The sequence below is a fragment of the Setaria italica genome, chromosome VIII, assembly GCF_000263155.2.
Source record: "Setaria italica strain Yugu1 chromosome VIII, Setaria_italica_v2.0, whole genome shotgun sequence".
NCBI classification, from domain to species: domain Eukaryota; kingdom Viridiplantae; phylum Streptophyta; class Magnoliopsida; order Poales; family Poaceae; genus Setaria; species Setaria italica.
The window spans coordinates 28,279,198-28,301,436 of NC_028457.1; the positions used below are offsets into that span (position 1 = coordinate 28,279,198).

Consider the following 22,239-nt stretch of genomic DNA (forward strand, 5'->3'; position numbering starts at 1 on the left):
TTATTCTACTGGCCATCTCCATCTCCTTGCCGAGCACGCGCGCCATGCACGTTGATGCGCGCCGCCGCTGCCGGCGCCATCCGCGGCCGTGCCCTCCCCCTCGGCCCTCACCACCTTCTCGACGGTCATGGTGCCGACGTCAGACGCGGCCCTGGCGACGGCGCCCACCGCCGCTGACACCCACGCGGCGCCGCGCGACGTGTAGGGGGACCCCGCGACGACCTCCCCTGCCGCGGCCAACACCCCCAGGCGCGCTCCGTGACGTTGAACCGCTCGTCGACGCCGCGCGCCGCGCCGCGGGCAACCGTCGTGCCGAGGCTGAACTTGTCGCTGAGCCCGAGCGGCGGTCCAGCGACACCACGCGCGCCGTCGCCGACGACAGCAGCTGCTGGTGCCGCCCGTCGAAGGACTGCTCGCGCCGCAGCGCGTCCTTGCTCCGCACGAGGCCCCTCGCCAGCATCGTGCTCACCACCTCCTCCGCCTTCCTCACCGCCGCTCCGGTCGGCGTTCCGGCGAGCTGAGTCCTTGCTTTAATTTTGTTACCAAAGCAAATTTTAAAAAATTAGGTCAATTGAATTTGAAAGCATACTTGAATTTCATAAAATCACGCAGCTTAGGTTAGTGAATTTGAAAAACGTGGACTCTTAATTACTTCTGTATTGGAGTAGGCTGCCGGTGGCAGTTCATAGTCTTCCACCGGTGTGATATTCACAGCAAGATCGCCACACATGCTTGATCCCTGCAACAATTAATGCATTGGCATTTCAAGATTGTAATTTGAAACCGAGAGGAGTTTGGAAATTGGTGAATTTGAAACCGAAATATCGATTTTCATACGGAGAGGAGAAGAGCTGTGTCCGCTCCATGAAACTCCTTGAATGTGACATATGCAACCTGGGAAGTCTCTGAGTCCCTGTCAAGAGGTTTAGAACAGAAGAAACAAGAACATGAGCAGTGGCAGGGAGATGCAAAAGGAATGATCAAATTAAGCAGGGGCCGGGCACACCTTCGCATTTCGACGAACTCGATCTCCCCGGAGAAGGAGAAGAACTCCTTCATGTTCTCCGCGGTGGCCGAGAGCGGTATGTTTGTCACCTTGATAGTTCTGACCTGAAGCAGAGAGGACATCAAACTAGATCAATCAATCGGCTTCAACCAGGCACCATATATTAGCAGCTGATACTTGTTCAAACAAAAACATGTTCAATTAATAACTGTTCTACCATTCTGACTATGCTGTTGAACGTTGTTTACTGATGTGATACATTTGCCGAAACAAATTCTTGTTTATCTGTATGGTTTCCAGTAACTAGAAGTGCGATAGTTCTGAATTTTGTACTAATAGGCAGGGAGATGGATCCGACTCACATCCGAGACATCGATGGTCAAAAGAAAAAGATACACCCGAGCCCTCGGGCGAGGCGGATAACACTCGGGTGAGGCGGACAACACTCGGGTGAGGCGGACAGGGTCGGGCGAGCTGGAAGGGGGTCGGCAGCTCACCTCCGGTCCTACTGACGAGGTCTCGGGGTCGGGAAGAAACAAGCCGACGCGGAACAAGGAACGACGGCGTTTCGGCAGCGGTGGTGTTTCTGGTGGACAACAAGCAAGCTTTAGAGCTGCGCGAGAGGATGGCAAAGCGGCTGGTGAGGTCGGCAAGGCGCGGGGTTGGGCGGAAGGGGGAGCTCCACAGAGAGCTCAGGCGGCGGCGCTTGAGCGCGAAGCAGAGGAGTGTGCGGCAGCGAGTGCGGTGGAGACGAACAAACAAGTAGTGCGGCAAAGGCGGTGGTAGCGAAGGGAACTCCGGTAAGAGCCTTCGGTACCCCTTTTATAACTGCGCGGAAGTGCTCGGAGGAAAGAAATGAGCTCAAGCGGCGGGAGGATAAGATCGAGGGAGAAAAGGAGTGCTCTGCCGCGGCGGCGATTGGTCGGCGTCTCCATTGGCGAGCTCGGACGCAATCTTGCCCTGGTTGGGCAGGAAGGATTTTGGGGCTGGGGGCAAGCGGGTTTGCTGGGCACGCGGATCTGCTAGGCCTGCGCACGTGTGAGGTCGTGGCCGTTGATGGCGGCGGCGCCATTGGCGGACAGGAGAGAGGGGAGGGCACTGCAGGAAAGGGCGCTGCAGGCGAGGTGACAGGGCAAGCGATGTGACGCGAGCATGCGCGGGACTAGCGGCTCTGCCGGGGCACGCTACTGGCGAGGCGGGGGAAGGAGCTGTCATTGCCTGTGCGGCGGTTGGCAGAGGTGGCAGCATCGCGGGGCGCGCGCATGTGGGCAGCGCGGCCGAGGTGTGACGGGAGGGACAGAAGGCGTTGGGGCGCGCGGCCAGGGATCTGGGTGAGGCGGATGCGCGCGTGAGGCGAGGCGGTACCGGCACGGCAGCGGTCGGTCTTCAATCGCAGAGTGGCTGGGGTGACGGCGGAGCTGCGGGCAGTGTGCCTGGCGTGGCCGGCGAGGCCTCGGGCGAGACGAGACGGGACAGAGCAAAGGACCGCAGGTCATCATCGCGCGCGACTGGGGAGCGAGTGCGTCGACCCATCTTGTCACGGCCGGCAACTGGGCGAGGCGGTGCTCGCCAGCGAGGTCACACCACGCGGCGGCGGCTCTCTGAGGCGCAGTGCACGCATGCTCTGGCGCTGTCTGGCCGACGGATCCGCGAGATCCTTTGCTGGGCCCATCTTCCAGCCTCTTGATCTTCTGATTTTCAACTACGCCATGTTGTCTCCCTTTACAAGAGTTGTAGTACACAAACCAAGGTCCAACTCTTGTAATTTGAACGAGTTCAAAAACATGGTGGATTTGGAGATTCAAAGCTCCAAAGTTTGGAGGGACGCCGGTTTCTGGGACTTAGGGAAAAACGACAGTTTGGCTGGTGAATTGGACCAAGGTCCAATTAGCAAGGTTGTTGTAGGAACTTAGCTCTCCAACTTCTATAAAGGGGTTTCTTGATGTTCTGCTCAACTTTCCAAAGATAAACCCGCTCTAAGGCGTCAGGTTGGGCTGATTTCTAGACTTAGCCGGAATTGCTAAAGGAGGCTGAGTTGACAAGACTAGGAGACTTGTCTTAAGACTAAAACTCGACTTATTTAATCTAGGTCATTACATTTAAATCCTATAGGAAATTTTTCCTGACCTTTTGGAACAAAGGACTGGCTACCAATCTTTCAAAATTCCTATAGAATGGCTCAATCCATAAGATTTTTGGAGGAAATCTAACATCAGGTCCAACCTTCTTGCCAACTTTCCTTTGTTCTCTTTTCTTTATTTTTCCTATATTGCATTACAAACTTTCTACATTTTTGAAACCTATAGGATTGCAAATGTCATGCAACTCTATTTCTATGTTTTTCCTATTCCTACATTTTAAGATTCTTACATTCCAAGGATGAACCCGTAGAGGAGTAAATTGTCCAAACAAATGAAATCCAATAGAGAAAAAAGTAATTTTGTCCTCCACATTCAGCATATACCGTTTATATAATGTTTACGAAAATGCTATAATTAGGGCATCCGGACGCCCATCCACCTTTTCGGACGCGTCCTCCACCGTTCGCTACATTCGACGGCTCCGCTCCCTTCTTACCCTTTCACCCTTTCTTTGCTCATTTATTTCCCCTTTTCCTTCTCCAACCGACAACTGCTGCATTTCTGCCTTCCTTGTTCCATTACTTTACCGTTGTTGCTCTGGCGATGCGGTCGCCATGTTCGGTGGGAGGGACACCCAAGTCCTCTTCTGTCTTGCCGGCGCTCCCTTCTTCGCCTCCGGTGGGATGGATCACCAGGTCTTCATCCGCCTCGCCAGCAATGCGATCGCCCCACCCTATTCGAAGTCCGTCCAGGTCCTCCGCGCCGGCAATGCGGTCGCCACGTCCGCTTTGAAGTCCGTCCTCGGAGGTAAATTGCGGCGAGCCAAGCATCGATGTTGGCGTTTCCTCCCGCACGCGCTCACGCCGGCACCTCTTGTCTTCCCTTGGTTTGGACCCCGCTGCTGCTCCGCCAAATCTGCGTGAAGTAAATCGTTCCCCCAATTGCGTTCAGGACAACGAGAACAACCACGCGAGTGAGTGTTTTAATTCCGTTTCGGTGTTTTTGTGTGGATTTTGGTTAGGATTTCATTTTGTTTAGTGTTTAGGGTTCACCCGTTTAGTGTTTTAGGATTTTTGAACTAGCATATCCTGTGTTAGGGTTACATGTCAACACTATTGATCAGTTGAGATGTTGCAAAGTTTTAGATGATAACATTCATGTTACCATTTTATTTTGAGATGTTTCATCAATTACTTATCAATGTTGCTACAGATTTTTTGATATGTTGCAATAGTTTGGATGATGTTTAGATGTTAACATTCAGTTCACCTTTTTAATTCTCAGTTGTTTTATTAATTATTTATAAATGTTGCTCCTGCTTTACTTTGATGTTGCAATAATTTAGAGGATGTTTAGAGTATAACATTCAGTTCACCTTTTTGATTCTGATGTGTTTCATTAATTAGTTATCAATGTTGCACCAGCTTTTTTGAGATGTTGCAAAAGTTTAGAGTATAACATTGAGTTCACCTTTTTTAATTCTGAGATGTTTCATTAATTAGTTATCAATGTTGCACCTGCTTTTTTGAAATGTTGGATATCTGTACAGGTTATATGTTGTATCAATCAGTTAACATATTCATTTTGAAATGTTTCATTAATTTAATATCAATGTGGCACTTGCTGAATAGTGATGTTTTAAAGAATTTTTAGATCCTGAAACATTAAATTTTCATGTACCGTTCAATTATACATTTTTTCATTTCCTTGCTATCTTTTTTTCATCTTATTTTTCATTCTACGGCTGATACTTTGTTTTTATTTATTGTTAGCAGTTAAGGTGCAATTAAGAAAAGAGGAGGAACACTTCAAGACTAGATTCTCAGTTCATAGAATTCGCGACCTACTTCCTAATCTTGAGGATCATCAGAAGCAGTGGATCAATGAAGCTGGCTTTGGTGCTCTATTGACGTTGGCTGAGTTTTCATTGCCAGTGAAGCTTGTAAAATGGATGCTTAAACATGTGGACCCTTTGCTCCGGGAGTTTAGATACAGGAACAAGGTCATTGTATTCAACCGTGACCTTGTTTGCAAAATTCTTGGGCTTCAAAATGGCATCATTCCTTTGAGGTTATCTGGTGACTCGGAAGATGTCAAGAAACTTCGGGAAGTCTACAAGGATGGTGATAGAGCTAAAATTGCAAAGTGTAAAGAGATTGTGCAATCTAGCAAGGACAGGGATTCCTTTGTGAGGGCTTTTTCTCTGTTGGCTCTAGGGACTATCTACACTCCAGGAACAGGCAACTATGTTAGCCTCAAATATCTTCATAGTCTAATTGATATTTCTGAAATCAGCACCTTTAATTGGGTGGGGCATGTGTTGGATGAGCTGATGAATGAAGTGAAGAAGTACCATAAATTTACTCCTGATAGGCTTGACAAAGACCACCAGATGGGATCTTGTCTAATTATTCTAGCGGTATGATTATTTAATGCCTTTCTTTCAACATTCTAAGTTCTTTTTTCCTGCCCATTCAATAATTCTATGATCATATTCTTATATTATCTCTTACAAGGACCATCTTATCAAATTTCAGATTGCTTACATGGACCATCTTGATTTGCCAACTGATCGAGGAGGCCATCAATTGAATTACAACCTGCCTCGTATCTGCAATGTTTCAAACATAGACTTTGATTTTATCTTGGCAGTTGATAAAAACAGGTTGGCATTGGGCAATACATTTGGAAAACTCCCTGTATGTTCTTTTCATAATCTTTTCTTCATTTCTTTTGCCTTCTTTTTCATTGCTTTTTGCCTTCTTCAAAATTTTCATGCTTCTTTTCATGATCAGTTTCGCGACTTCTACCGTACTCCTTATGGTGCTGCCACAATTGTACAAGAACACCCTGCCCCTGCTGTTGAAATTCCTGCTCCTGCTGCCACTGAGGAAGTCCCTGACCTAGCTGCCACTGAGGAAATCCCTGCTGTCAGCTCTTTAGATGAATGGCTGCATCACCTACCATCCAGTAACAATCTTCCTCATCAGGTGAAAAAAATATGTTACATTTTCAGTTTCTGATTGTGTCATCTTATTATACTCTGTGTTGCAAGTCATTCTATGCTCAAACACTTTTAATGTTGTTGTAGTATATCTTTAGTGTTGCAACAATATAATATAAGTGTTGCAATAAACTTATGTCTCCTTCAATATGATTAACATGAATTCTGGACCCATAGTTTGGTTTCATTTAAATTTGTGTTGTTGTAGTAGTTCTTTAATGTTTCAGAATCAACAAATAGGTGTTGCAGAAAAATACATCTGTTTCACAAAATATGATATGTTTCAGCATGTTTTCACTAATGTTTCAGTACACATTCTTATGGTGTTGCATGTTAACTTTCTGTGTTTTTCATATTTTTAGTTTCATCCCATCATGTTGCAATGTCCCAATACACTTCTTGCTAATACTCTTTTATTTATTTTATAATTCTAGATAATAGATCCCTCTCGAGTATCAGAATATTGCTTCTCATTACTCGAAACTTGTGGAGCAAGATGTTCTCCAACTTGCCGATGCTATCTCTACAACCATCAGTGCACAAATTAAAGATAAGGTCATGGCTATGTGGAGGAGGCGTCACATTGAAATGTTGGGCAAGATGGCAGATCTAGCTAACATGGCGAGGAATGATGGTGTTGAAGCAGGGGTTTCCACCTTTAATGTTGATGCAGCAGCTCCTTCCATGTGTGGTGGTTCAGATGGGCAAACTTCCAATGCTGTTGCCACAACAGATGCATCAACTAGCACTTTAGGAGCCCCCACCAGTGCTGCTGGTTCACCTGTTGACAAGAGAAGCAACGATTCAAGTTATCTTGATGACATCCCTTCATTTGATCTCTTTTCTAGCCAAGGAATTGAAACAGATTGTTTGACCCCAGCGGCAGCAGCATCTACTTTGGGTGACTTTTTTTATATTTTTTGTCTCCATTTTCAATCCTCTTTTCTTACACGTATTTGAGTATTTTGTTATTCTTGTGTTTGCAGCTGATCTCACCATTGATGAGACTATTGTTAACAAGCCTGGGTCAAGTACATTTGACAAGAAAAATAGGAGGAAAAGGGCTGCCATCCATCTGAACCAAGGAAAGAAATTGAAGAGAATTATGTTAGATGATGAAATTGTTACTGCATATAACAAGTATCTCAGCAAGAGGATAATGAAGAAAGTGCCAATCAATACAAATGCGAATAATGATGAACAAGAAGAACCGTGAGCAACTCTTTATGTCTTTCTCGATGTTCCTTCTGTATGTTTCACATGTTTCAGTAGGTCTAGTTAGATGTTTCAAGTATGTAGTACTCATGTTACAGTAGTTCAATTTTTTTTCCCAATGTTCCTTACGTATGTTTCACATGTTTCGTTAGGAGTAGTTAGATGTTTCAAGTATGTAGTACTCATGTTACAGCAGTTCATTTTCCCCCCAATATTCCTTCTGTATGTTTCACATGTTTAATTAGGAGTAGTTAGATGTTTCAAGTATGTAGTACTCATGTTACAGCAGTTCATTTTTCCCCCAATGTTCCTTCTGTATGTTTCACATGTTTCATTAGGAGTAGTTAGATGTTTCAAGTATGTAGTACTCATGTTACAACAGTTCATTTTTCCCCCAATGTTCCTTCTGTATGTTTCAGATGTTTCAGTAGGTCTAGTTAGATGTTTCAAATCCTAATTTAGTATTTTTTATCCCAGCCCACCATTTGTTCGAATTGATGGCTTCCATGTTACTTATGATGAATTCTATGGATCCTTCAAGCAAAGGGGGGAAATTAATAACCATGTGATGGCTTTATGGTCCTATGAATTCAACATTGAAGAAGCTGAATTGCGTGAGAAGAACAATAACATCATTAAGAAATTTGCTTTATCTACTGTTCTCACTGTAAGATTTGAATTCTATTTTACAATTTTTTATTACCATCTTATGTGCCCCTGCATTCATTTTTATAGTTTCTATCTTTTTTTCAAGGACAAGCTAAAAATTGAACCTGATAACTTCATACAAGACAGCTAGAACACGGCTTTGACAAAGTTGAACAAGTCTTGGGATCTCTCAAAAATGGATCTGGTACCGTGTTGCACAATTAAGTTGTCTTTCATTTCCCGTTCTTTTATTCTTATATACTTTTTTTGTAGTTGTTTTCCCCTATTGTTGAAGAAGGGCATTGGGTACTTGTCAGTGTCAACATGTTTCTAAAGGAAATTTGCTGGTTCAATTCTCTTAGGGGATCTCGTGATACGAAATGTTTTGTTTCTGCCAAGAATTTGGTCAGTACTCTCAAACTTACATCTCTTTTTTTTGTAATTAATAGCCTCTATTACTTGATGCCTTTTCATTTTATGGTGTGTCAATAATGGAAAATCAATGTTGCACCTGATGATTTGCGATGTTGCAGAACTATAGATGTTGTAGATTGTAACATACAATTAACCTTTTAATTTTGCAATGTTTGAATAGTTAATTATCATTGTGGCAGCTGCTGATTTGAAATGTTTCAATAGTATAATATGAAAAGATGTTGCAAACAAATATATATAACGTAACATTTGGTTCTATTGTTAGGTCACCAATTTTTCAAAAGCATGTATACAAGCTGGGGTGCTAAACAAAGACATCTTCCTGTTTGATTGGAAATATCCCACGGACTACCCGCATCAAAAATCTTTGTAAGTTTTTCATCATTCATGTGCTTACATAAATAATTATTCATGCAGTTTTTTCATCTTTTCTCACCATGTTTCTTTTGATAACCCAATTCTTTTTGTTTCTAGGCATGATTGTGGGTTATACACAATGCTATATATGGAGTCTTGGAATGGGGAGAAGGAGGACATCACATTTGAGCCAGTATATCTTTTTGCAATGTGGCTACCTAATTCTTTTACCCAAATACATGATGTTACTTCTGCAATCTTTTTGGTACCTAATTCTGTTTTCTTTTTCCCTTTTTAGCACATGATTGCAAACTGTAGGAAATTAGCTGTAGGCATTCCCCTACTTTCTCCAAGAAATGATATCCTAACAAGCAAGTTTGTTGAAAAGTATTGCAACCAGAAGTAGTGACATCATGTTTTGTTGTGCAATATAGGAGTTTAGGTCTCTGTATATAGCTAGCAGTTTTATACGATTGACACTGTAACAATCATCTTAGAAATGTGGATGTATGGAGTATTCAGGATTGTGGGATACAACATTGAGATATTTGTATGTCCTTTGTCTCAAACAGTGTATTCAAGTGTTGCAATCCTTTGGCTTCATATATCAGTTTATTAAATCTATTTCTTTGTGCAAATGTGGTCAACAATTATTTTACCACAGCTTAGTTTTTTTATATGTTGCCATAGTGCACTTTATATGTTGCGAATTCTGCTTTACTATGTTGTAGAAATGTTGGCTTTTATTTTCTTGTCTGCAACATGCATGGATAACTGATGAAACATCATTAACTTACTTTTGCAACATATAGTATAAATCTTTTTTTTCATGTCTTCTTCCTTGTTTTATATCTTCAATTGGTGTAGTACAATATTTTTTTTATCAATGTTGCTATACTATAATTTTAATGTTGCAAACACTACTGAACCATGTTGCAATAATGTTGTCGCGCCATTTCTATTTTGCAACAAGGGTTCACAACATTTGAAACACCAAACTACTGAACTTGCAACATCAACTGTCGCAATGATACATCACATGTTTTTTTTGATGCCACACAACATGCAGTTTAATTCATCTCTAGCTCATGGCCTAATACCAATACCACAAGGCTCAATCTCATACATGGGAATAACAACAGCATCAACAAAATTTTTTTAGTATAAATGAGACATAATGTTGCAGTTCATAAAATGAAATGTTGCAGTACTTTCTAATACATGTTTCAGCTCATTATAATAAAAGAATAATTAAAAATTCAGAGCTTCAACTCCATTTCTTTGAGATCCTTTGCAAGTGCCTCTGCCTTGGCCATGTACGCGCAAGTCTGTCCACTATGACCATCTTCAAAGCAATATGAGCATGGTGGGATTTTTTCGACCGTCTTCTTTCCTTTTGCCTTCTTTTTGATTGCTTTTTCCTTAGCTTGTGCCACTACTGACTTGAACCTTTCCACCTTCTCCTTTGGTCTCCCTTTACTTTTTGTTCTTGTTGGATTCTTTACCATGACAGCAGGAGTTTTGGACTATGGACCTGTTGCAACATTGGACGCTTCCTCTTGTTGCATTTCTTGTGACCCCCTTGCTGTCCTGATTGCTTGTACCAATGTATCTATCCAAACTGAAGCTACAATGTACTTTTCAGGACCCAAACAAGCTTCAGCTGCTAGTGACATCATTTTTTTGCACAATGCATTGTACCTTAGCTTGTTTTTGGTTGGGACACCAAATGCTGGTTCTGTACCCGAGAGGCGTTCCGGTATCATTATAGTCACTTCTTTTGACCATCTTCTAAGTAGATACTGTCGGTATTTTAGACCGGCAACCCGCCTAGGGGTACCCTAGGTGGTCTTTTGTGCAGTGAGGATCGTCGAGAATCAAGGAATCAATGGTGACGCAAGGAACACGATTTAGACAGGTTCAGGCCGCTAGATCGCGTAATACCCTACGTCTTGTGTGTTGGTTTGTATTGATGAACTGGAGTTATTTAGCGTCAGCCAAAGCCATCAGCCAGTAGAAGCCTGCTCTGAAAGCCTTGCCAACTAGTGTCCTCGAGAAGGCGTGGTTGCCACAGATTCCTCTGTGAATTTCCTCTAAGATTTCTTGGCCGTCTTCTCTGGTAACGCACTTCATGAGAAACCCAGACGATGCACCTTTTCTGTAGAGCTTGTCTCCGACTAGAACGTAATTTTTTACTCGCTGGGAGATTTGCTCAGCCTTATTTTTGTCGGATGGTAACTGGTGATCTTTGATGTAGTCGATGAAGGGTGTCCTCCAGTCAACTTCTATCATCATGATTTCACGAGAGACGTCAGCAGTTGGGACCGCTGGCGGTATGACTTGGTCAGATATGGACGGCTTGCGCAGTTCGTGTACGAAAATTCCTGCTGGAACCTCTGCATGAGTTGAGCCCATTTTGGATAAGACGTCGGCAGCAACGTTGTTGTCGCGGACGATGTGATGAAATTCCAAGCCTGAGAACTTATTTTCTAGTTTACGGACTTCTTTGCAGTAAGCATCCATGTTGTCCTTGTTCCAGTCCCACTCATCATTGACCTGATTTATAACGACTAGAGAATCACCATACACCAGTAGTCGTTTGATGCCGAGGGAGATTGCAAGGCGAAGGCGATGAAGTAGTGCTTCGTACTCGGCTTCGTTATTAGATGCTTCCCAGAAAATTTGCAGTATGTACTTGAGCTGGTCTCCCCTGGGGCAATGAGTAATACGCCCGCGCCGGCCCCTTCAAGTCTGAGGGACACGTCAAAGTACATTACCCAGTGTTTTGGCTGTTCGACTGGTGTTGGTACTTGATTTTCAGTCCATTCAGCTACAAAGTCGACCAAAGCTTGGGATTATATAGCTGTCCTTGGCTTGAAGTCCAAGGTGAGAGCTCCGAGTTCGACTGCCCATTTGGAGATTCTACCCGTGGCATCTCTGTTGTGGAGAATTTCGCAGAGCGGGAAGTCGGAGATGACTGTGATGTTGTGCTCTTGGAAGTAATGGCGCAGTTTCCAGGAAGTGAGCAAAATTGCGTATAAGAGATTTTGTATCGGTGAATACCGAGTTTTGGAGTCCGAGAGTACTTCGCTGACGAAGTAGACAGGTCGTTGGACCTTGTAAGCGTGGCCCGGTTCAGACTGTTCGACTACTATTGCCATGCTGACGACATGAGTAGTAGCTGAGATGTATAGGAGCAAGTCTTTGTTCGGAGTCGAAGCGGTGAGTACAGGAGGCTTTGATAGAAAGTCTTTGAGTTGTGTTAGTGCCTTGTCTGCCTCTTCCGTCCATTTGAACTTGTCCTGGCGTTTGAGAAGCTTGAAGAAGGGTAGTCCCAGTTCTCCAAGTCTCGAGATGAACCGGTTGAGAGCAGCCATGCAGCCTGTGAGTTTCTGCACATCCTTAATGCTAGTTGGTGCCTTCATGTTTGTCATGGTAGATATTTTTTCCGGGTTGGCCTCAATGCCGTGATGGCTAATGATGAACCCGAGTAGTTTGCCGGAAGGTACTCCAAAGACGCACTTAGTAGGATTGAGCTTCCATCAGAAAGCGCGTAGACTAGAGAAAGTTTCCTCCAAGTCAGCAATGAGTTCCTCCCGGTTTCTTGTTTTGACGACTACGTTGTCGACATAAGCTTCAACATTGCGGTGAAGTTCCTTCTCGAAGCACATCTGTATGGCCCTTTGATAAGTTGCCCCTGCATTTTTTAGTCCGAAGGACATTGTTTTTTAGCAGAAAGCTTCGAAAGGCATGATGAACGCTTTTTTAGCTTGATCTTCCTCTTTGAGGCTTATCTGATGATAGCCAGAGTAGCAGTCGAGAAAGCATAGTAAAGCGCATCCAGCGGTGGAGTCAACCACTTGATCGATCTTGGGTAGCCCGAAAGGGTCTTTTGGGCAGTGTTTATTGAGGTCGGTATAGTCGACACACATTCTCCACTCGTTGTTTTTCTTACGAACGAGCACGTGGTTGGCAAGCCAGTCAGTGTGAAAGACTTATTTGATGAACCCTGCTGCGAGTAGCTTGGCTAACTCTTTTTTTATTGCTTCTTGTCTGTCTTGAGCGAACCGGCGAAGTTGTTGCCGTTTTGGAGTAGCTTTGGGATCGACGTTGAGAGAATGCTCAATCAGCTCCTTGGGCACACCTGACATGTCAGCCGGTTTCCAAGCGAAGATATCGTGGTTAGCCCAAAGGAAGCTGACGAGCATGGATTCCTATTTAGGATCTAGCCCTGTTCCGATCAGGGCTGTCTTGGAAGGATCACCCGTCTGGAGGTCGATTGCTTTGAAGTCTTGCTCACTGGCGGGTTTCACCTTTGTGGACCCCGACTTATTTTCTGGGATCTCTAGTTCGGTTGGGTGGAGCTTCTTTGAAGCTGTGAAGACTTGTTGCATGGGACTAGGTGCTTGAGCAGTCGCAGCAATTTCCACGACTTCAGTGTCGCATTCGTAGGATCACCGTAGATCTCCTCGCAGCGTGAGTTCTCCCTTGGGGCCTGGCACTTTGAGTACCAGGTAAACATAATGTGGTATGGCCATGAACTTGGCGAGTGCTGGCCTTCTGAAGCATGGTAAGATGTCTCGAAGTCGGCGACTTCAAATCTGGTGTACTCGGTACGGTAATGTTCCTTAGTTCCAAAGGTAACTGGAAGGACAACTTGTCCTAGTGGTATAGCCGTATTTCTGGGCACGATGCCGTAGAAAGGTGAATCTTTTGGAGTAAGCATTTCAGTGATGTCGAGGCACATCTTCCTCAATGTCTTGGCGAAGATAACGTTGAGTCCACTTCCGCCGTCGATGAGTACTTTGGTTAACTTTGAGCCTGCCACAACTGGATCGAGTACTAGGGGAAAACGGCCTAGTTCCGAGAACTTGGTCCATTGGTCTTTTCTGCTAAAAGAAATGGGCACTTTGGACCATTTTAATGGTGTTGGCTCCGTCGGTTCAATGGCCATGATCTCCCTGAGTACGAGTTTGTTGGCTCGCTTGGATGCGGTGCCTGGAATACCGCCGAAGATGATGTTGACGGTTTTTGAGGCGGTCTGGAAGTCGCCTTCTTCATCTTCGTCGTTGTGAGCTTTGTTCTTGCTCTTATCTTTTTTCTTGGTGTACTCTTCAGGGGGTGGTGGTGCGGGTAAGTCTTGCATGACTCGGCGCATGCTGTAGCAGTCTATTGCTGAGTGCTTGCTAGTCGGGTGCCATGGGCATTGCTTTTTGAGTAGTTCAGTGAAGGTTGGCCCTTCATTGTTTTTATGGGGTCCCATTTTCCCAGAGTTGGTTATGGCGGCAACGGTGTTGTCGGGCTTCCTTTTGCGGTTGTTATTACTCGAATAGTTGTTTCGAGTATCATTGTGTCGAGTTCTATCTTGGTCATTGTTGTTGTTGTTGTCGCGTCCACGGTTACGGTGGGAGCCGAACCGTTCTCGCTCTTTGTCTTCTTCATCTGCCCACTGCTGCACCATGACCTTGAGGTTTTTGACATTAGCCGGTCGTCGGCGACCGAAGTCTTGGTATGTTCGTCGATCGTAGAGTCCATTCTGGAAGCACTCAATGACGTCTGTTTCTGAGATGTCAACTATGGTAGCCTTCTATTCGAAAAAGTGTCGCAAATAGTCGCGTAAGGTCTCACCTTCTTTTTGCTTGATTTGACTTAAGTCAATCTTGTTGCCTGGTCTGGCCATTGAGCCGGCGAAGTTGTTGGTGAAAGCCTTTGTCAAGTCTACCTAGGAGTCAATGGACTTGGGTTTGAGTGACTCAAGCCAGGTTAGCGGTGCGGGCCATGCATATGGGGAAGTGGATAACTTTGGTGTCGTTATTGCCCCCAGCTGCTTGGATGGCTAGCGAGTAATATCATAGCCATTGAATTGGGTCTTGTTTGCCATCATACTTGGTGATTCCAGTTGGCTTGAACTTCTCGGGTAGTTTTATTTTCATTACCCAGTTTGTGAAAGCAGGAAAGCTATTGTAGCTGTCGACTTCTCGCTCGCGCCGACTGTTGAGAATTTCTCGCAGATCACTAAAGTTGGACACTTTGTGGTTCTTCCGAGTAGGGCGAATACTTTGAACCGAGTTGGTGCAGCTGACCTCTCCAACATCCTTGTGGCGAGCTGGGGCCTTGTGCTTGCTTGGACCTTGGCTGTGCTGCCGAGATTGGTTGACAACTTCATTGCCGTTTCTTGGGGCATTGTTGTTGTCTGCAGCTCCCCGGCTGCCTTCTTGGTGAGCTTTGATGCGAGGAACAGATGGAATCGGCGATTCTTTGTCGAGTAACTTGTAGGCTTGCTCCGCGAGTTGTGCGATCAGTCCGTGTCGAGCATGCTCCCCATGCCCACAAGTAGGCCTTGGACGGCCCACTAAGGGACATACTCAGACAAGATCAGAACAAGGATAGGCGTATCCTTTTCGGACTAGTCTTGTATGTCTATGGAAAAACTACTCGGGCCAATACCGAGTAGAACTCTATAATAGTACCCGACTAGGACTCAGACTTGTAACCCTGCCCTCCCGGGTATATAAGGCCGGGCAGGGACCCCCCTCAAACACATCTCTCTCAAGACCAGAACATACATCAATACAAACCAACACACAGGACGTAGGGTATTACGCGATCTAGCGGCCCGAACCTGTCTAAATCATCTTCCTTGCGTCACCATTGATTCCTTGATTCTCGACGACCCTTACCGCATAAAACACCGCCTAGGGTACCCCTAGGCGGGTTGCCGGTCTAAAACACTGACAGCTAGCGCGCCAGGTAGGGGGACTCGTCAAGTTTCTCAGCACGCACTCAATGGCGAAAGTCATCATCAGGCCCGTCTTCTTCATCGAAGCTGGCGCCACCTTCGTTTTTGGATCCTGGCTCTGCGTCGCCGAAGGCTCGGGATCGTTCCGGCGCTAGATCGTCGACACTCAGAAGAAGAAACCAGAAGAATTGACCAGAAAAAATCATGGTTTCAAAGTCAACGAGTTCGAGTTTGACTACGCGTCGAATCCCACTTCCCCTCGGACTACTCCGTTTCCCCGCTCAGGGGTCGGGCTCAGCCGACCCCAGGACTCAGGGTCGGGCGAAGTGGAGCCTCACTCGGGGTCGGGCGAGGCGGAGCTACCCTTCCAAAGGGTCGGGCTCTGCCGACCCCAGGATTCAGGGTCGGGCGAAGCGGAGCCTCACTCGGGGTCGGGCGAGGCGGAACTACTCCTCCGAAGGGTCCGGCGCTCCCGAACCCAGGACTCGGGGTCGGGCGAGGTGGAGCTACTCCCTCAAAGGGTCGGGCTCAGCCGACCCCTGGACTCAGGGTTGGACTCGCTTCGGATTCGGCGGCCCCAGTCAGCATCCAAATCAGTCTCGACTTCAAAGCGGTTCCCGCACGGACTCCGCAACGCGACAAAAGTCTACCAAGGTTTTCTTGCTCGAACCCGAGTTGAACTCGGGCAGGACGAGGACGTTGACTCCGACTCATCCTACTCACCAGAGATACCATTATCTGGCCCAACCCAAGGGTTGGTAATAACTTCGACACCACAAGGCAGATTCGTCCACTGGCCGGGATTGCGACCATTTTTTCTCGACCGTGACTACGACTCGCGCTTCATCGCCCATATAGACAACCTGCCATATCAAGAAGGCGTTCCACTTACGTCCAACCACGAAGAAAGCTATACAGAGATTGTTACATCAAGTTCCGGAAGCTACTACCCGGATAGGGAGATACTTGTTATTACTCAGAATAACAATCCGGGTACTAGCCAGAATAGAACCCCCAGGCGACTAGCACAAGTCGACAACATCTTTGAAGATGAGTCTACAGCCGACAATGAAACTCCCGAACAACGCAACCAACGAAGGGCGCGCAATGCCACTCGAGCTGAGCGACGACAGTCGATGGCTACAAATATGCCTATTACAAATCTTGAACGGGCTTTCAACGCAGTCCAGGCTCAGGAGCACAATACTCCACTCGCGGCTATTGCTTCAATCAACCTTTTAACGACATTGATGCCTCAAGATAAGGATAACGCAGCCACAGCTCAACTCGTGCAGCGTGGCAATGCACTAATCGCACAACTCGCGAAGCAAGCTTACAAGCTACTTGACAAAGAATCACCAAGCCCGTCCGTTCCTCGCATTACATCGCATCAAGACGGAAGCAGGGGGGCTGCAGAGAAAAATGTCACCCCGCGAAATGATGATGCAGTCAACCAACCCCGGCAACACAGCCAAGGTCCAAGCAAGCATAAAGCTCCTACTCAACAGAAGGATGTGGGTGAAGTCAGCTGCACCAACTCGGTTAAAAGTATTCGCCCTACCCGAAAGATCCGCGAGATATCCAACTTCAGCGATCTACGAGAAATCCTCAACAGTCGGCGCGAACAAGAAGTTGACAGCTACAACCACTTTCCTGCTTTCACAAACCGGGTAATGAAAACAAAATTACCCGAAAAGTTCAAACCAACCGGCATTACCAAGTACGACGGCAAGCAAGACCCAGTTCAATGGCTACGCTGTTACTCGCTAGCCGTCCAAGCAGCCGGGGGTAACAACGACACCATAGTCATTCATTTCCCCATATGCATGGAACGTGCACCATTGACTTGGCTCGAGTCACTCAAACCCAAGTCCATTGACTCTTGGGCAGACTTGACAAGGCTTTTACCAAAAACTTCGCCGGCTCCATGGCTAGACCAGGCAACAAGATCGACTTAAGACAAATTAAGCAGAAAGAAGGCGAGACCCTGCGCGACTATCTGCGACGGTTCTTCAAAAAGAAGGCTACCATAGTGGACATCTCCGAAGCAGACATCATTGAGTGCTTCCAAAATGGACTCTATGATCGAGGAACATACCAAGACTTTGGTCACCGACGACCAGCCGATGTCAAAGAACTCAAACTCATGGTGCAACAGTGGGCCGATGAAGAAGACAAAGAACGAGAACGGTTCGGTTCCCACCGTAACCGCGGACGTGACAACATCAACAACAATGAACCAGATAAAACTCAGCATAACGATGCTCGGAACTCCTATCCAGGTAACCACAATCGCAAAAGGAAGCCCGACAACACCGTTGCTGCCATGACCAGCTCCGGAAAAAAGGGACATCGCAGAAACGACGACGGACCAACCTTCATGGAGCTACTCAAAGAGCAGTGCCCATGGCACCCGACTAGCAAGCACTCCGCAATAGATTGTTACAGCATGCGCCGAGTCATGCAAGACTTACCCGCACCACCAACTCCTGAATAGTACGCCAAAAATAGAGATAAGGGCAAAAACAAAGCCTGCAACGACGAAGATGAGGATGGCAATTTCCAACCAGCTTCAAAAACCGTCAACGTCATTTTTGGCGGCATTCCCGGCACTGCATCCAAGCGAGCTAACAAACTCGTACTCCGGGAGATCATGGCCATTGAGCCGACGGACCCCACACCGCTAAAGTGGTCGAAAGTTCCAATTTCTTTCAGTAGAAAAGATCAATGGACAAAATTTTTAGAACCCGGTCGTTTTCCACTAGTCTTGGATCCAGTGGTGGCAGGTTCAAAGTTAACCAAAGTACTCATCGACGGCGGGAGCGGCCTCAACGTTATCTTCGCCAAAACATTAAGGAAAATGTGCCTCAACGTCACTGAAATGCTTACCCCAACGGATTCACCTTTCTACGGCATTGTGCTCGGAAACGCGGCCATACCACTGGGACAAGTTGTCCTTCCAGTCACCTTCGGAACTAAGGAACATTACCGCACCGAGTACATCAGATTCGAGGTCGCCGACTTCGAGACATCTTATCACGCCAGACTCGGACGGCCAGCACTAGCCAAGTTTATAGCCATACCACATTATGTCTACCTGGTACTCAAGATGCCAGGTCCCAAAGGAGAGCTCATGCTACGAGGAGATCTCTGGAGATCCTATGAGTGCGACACCGAAGCCGTGGAAATTGCTGCAACTACTCAATCTCCTAGTCCCATGCAGCAAGTCTTCATAGCTTCAAAGAAACTCCATCCCACCGAACTTGAGATCCCGGAAAACAAGTCGGGATCCATGAAAGTGAAACCTGCCTATGAGCAAGACTTCAAGTCAATAGACCTCCAGACTGGTGATCCTTCCAAGACAGCCCTGATCGGAACAGGGCTAGATCCTAAATAGGAATTCGTGCTCGTCAGTTTCCTTCGGGCTAACCATGATATCTTCGCTTGGAAACCGGCTGACATGCCAGGTGTGCCCAAGGAACTGATCGAGCATTCCCTCAACGTCGATCCCAAAGCTACTCCAAAACGGCAACGACTATGCCGGTTCGCTCAGGAAATCATCCATCCTGACTGGCTCGCCAATCCTGTGCTTGTTCGTAAGAAAAACAACGAATGGAGAATGTGTGTCGACTACACCGACCTCAACAAACACTGCCCGAAATATCCTTTTGGGTTACCCAGGATCGATCAAGTGGTCGACTCCACCGCTGGGTGCACCTTGCTATGCTTCCTCGATTGCTACTTCGGCTATCATTAGATAAGCCTCAAAGAGGAAGATCAAGCCAAAACAGCGTTCATCACGCCCTTTGAAGCTTTCTGCTACAAAACAATGTTCTTCGGACTAAAGAACGCAGGAGCAACTTATCAAAGGGCCATACAGATGTGCTTTGAAAAGCAGCTTCATCGCAATGTTGAAGCTTATGTTGACGACGTCATCATCAAAACAAGACACCGGGAGGAACTCATTGCCGACTTGGAGGAAACTTTCTCGAGTCTCCGCGCTTTCCGTTGGAAACTCAATCCCACTAAGTGCATCTTTGGAGTACCTTCCGGCAAATTACTCGGGTTCATCATTATCCATCGTGGCATTGAGGCCAACCCGGAGAAGATATCTGCCATCACAAACATGCAGGCACCAGCCAGCATTAAGGATGTGCAAAAACTCACAGGCTGCATGGCCGCTCTCAACCGGTTGATCTCGAGACTTGGAGAACGGGGACTACCCTTCTTCAAGCTTCTCAAACGCCAGGACAAGTTCAAATGGACGGAAGAGGCAGAGAGGGCGTTTACACAACTCAAAGACTTTCTGTCAAAGCCTCCTGTACTCACCGCTCCCTCGCCGAACGAAGACTTTCTCCTATACATCTCCGCTACTACTCATGTCGTCAGCACGGCAATAGTAGTCGAACGGTCTGAACCGGGCCACGCTTACAAGGTCCAACGACCTGTCTACTTTGTCAGCAAAGTACTCTCGAACTCTAAAACTCTTTATCCACCGATACAAAAACTCCTATATGCTATTCTGCTCGCCTCCCAGAAGCTGCGCCATTATTTCATGGAGCACAACATCACAATCATCTCCGATTTCCCGCTCGGTGAAATTCTCCATAACAGAGATGCCACGGGTAGAATCTCCAAATGTGCAGTCGAACTCGGAGCTCTCACTTTGAGCTTTAAGCCAAGGACAACCATCAAGTCTCAGGCTCTAGTCAACTTCATAGCCGAGTGGACCGAAAATCAAGTTCCAACTCCAGTCGAACGACCAGAACATTGGGTAATGTACTTCGACGGATCCCTCAAACTTGAAGGAGCTGGCGTAGGCGTCTTACTCATCTCCCCCAGGGGAGACCAACTCAAGTACGTGCTGCAGATATTCTGGGAAGCATCTAATAACGAAGCCGAGTACGAAGGACTGCTACACGGCCTTCGCCTCGCAATCTCCCTCGGCATCAAACGACTACTGGTGTACGGCGACTCCCTAGTCGTCATAAACTAGGTCAATGACGAGTGGGACCGAAACAAGGACAACATGGACGCTTATTGCAAAGAAGTCCGTAAACTGGAAAACAAATTCTCCAACTTGGAGTTTCATCACATCGTCCGCGACAACAACGTTGCCGCCGACGTTCTATCCAAAATGGGCTCAACTCGTGCAGAAGTTCCAGCAGGAATTTTCGTACACGAATTGCGCAAGCCGTCCATACCTGAACAGGTCACGCTGCCAGTAGTCCCGACTACTGACGTCTCCCGAGAAATCATGATGATAGAAGTCGACTAGAGGACACCCTTTATCGACTACATCAAAGATCACCAGCTACCATCCGACAAGAATAAAGATGAGCAAATCTCCCGACGCGCAAAGAATTACGTTCTAGTCGGAGACAAGCTCTACAGGAAAGGTGCATCATCTGGAGTACTCATGAAGTGCGTCACAAGAGAAGATGGCCAAGAAATCCTAGAAGAGATTCACAGAGGAATCTGCGGCAACCACGCATCTTCTAGGACACTAGTTGGCAAGGCTTTCAGAGCGGACTTCTATTGGCCAATGGCTTTGGCCGATGCCAAACAACTGGTTCAGAAATGCAAAGGTTGTCAATTCTTCACAAAACAGCAACATGTGCTGGCTTACAAGCTAGTCACAATACCTCCAACATGGCCATTTGCCTGCTGGGGGCTCGACATGATTGGCCCGTTACCAACTGTGCCAGGAGAATTCAACAGAGTACTCGTGGCAATCGACAAGTTCACCAAATGGATCGAGGTCAAACCAGTCACTTGCCCCAAGGCACACCGAGTCCTCGACTTCTTGGATGAAATCGTACAACGCTATGGTTTTCCCAACAGGATTATCACAGATCTCAGGTCAAATTTCAATAATCACGACTTTTGGGAATATTGCAAGAACAGCGGCATCGACGTCCACTATGTCTCGGTTGCTCATCCGCGAGCCACCGATCAAGTGGAGCGTGCTAATGGCATGATACTCGATGCTCTGAAGAAACGACTACATGACGTCGGCGACACCAAAGGCGGCCGATGGCTCAAAGAGTTACCCAATGCCTTGTGGGGCCTCCGTACCCAACCATGCAAGACTACGGGACTATCACCCTATTTTCTGGTATATGGCTCAGAAGCCATACTACCCGTCGACATCATGTGGCAATCACCATCCGTTGAACAATACGACGAAGAGCTTGCAATAGAAACGCGGCGAACGGATATAGACAGTTTGGAAGAAACAAGATGCACAGCACTAGTGCAATCTGCCAGATACCTTGACGGTTTAAGGCGTTATCACGACTGCAACGTCAAGGAAAGGTCTTTCAACTCGGGCGATATGGTCCTTAAACGTATTCAAGACACGTCAGGATTACATAAACTCAATTCACCATGGGAAGGTCCTTACATCGTATCAAAGGTTACAAGACCCGGATCTTACAGACTCCAAGAGCTTTCAGGAGAACAGGTGCCAAACTCCTGGAATATAGAACACCTCTGTCGCTATTACCCATAGCACCCCTCGAGTACTCACTTCAAGGCAACTACTCGGGACGACTACCCGATTACCGGCGTCAAGGGGTGTTCGCTTCGACGAGCTATCAATACAACAAGGATCCTTGCCCTGATACAAAATCTCCATATCAATCTTTACTGAAACAAGAGGACATCAAGTTACATACGAGTACAAGGACTCGGCTTACACGAAGACTACAAGCAACTGCCTACTGGTGGGCTGCATTTAAGCCTCAGGCTT

General features: G+C 46.5%; 1 pseudogene; it reads right to left on the reverse strand.

Moving 5' to 3' along the window:
* LOC101771058 lies at positions 1 to 1,386 on the reverse strand (annotated as a pseudogene).
* Positions 1,387 to 22,239: the final 20,853 nt, after the last annotated feature.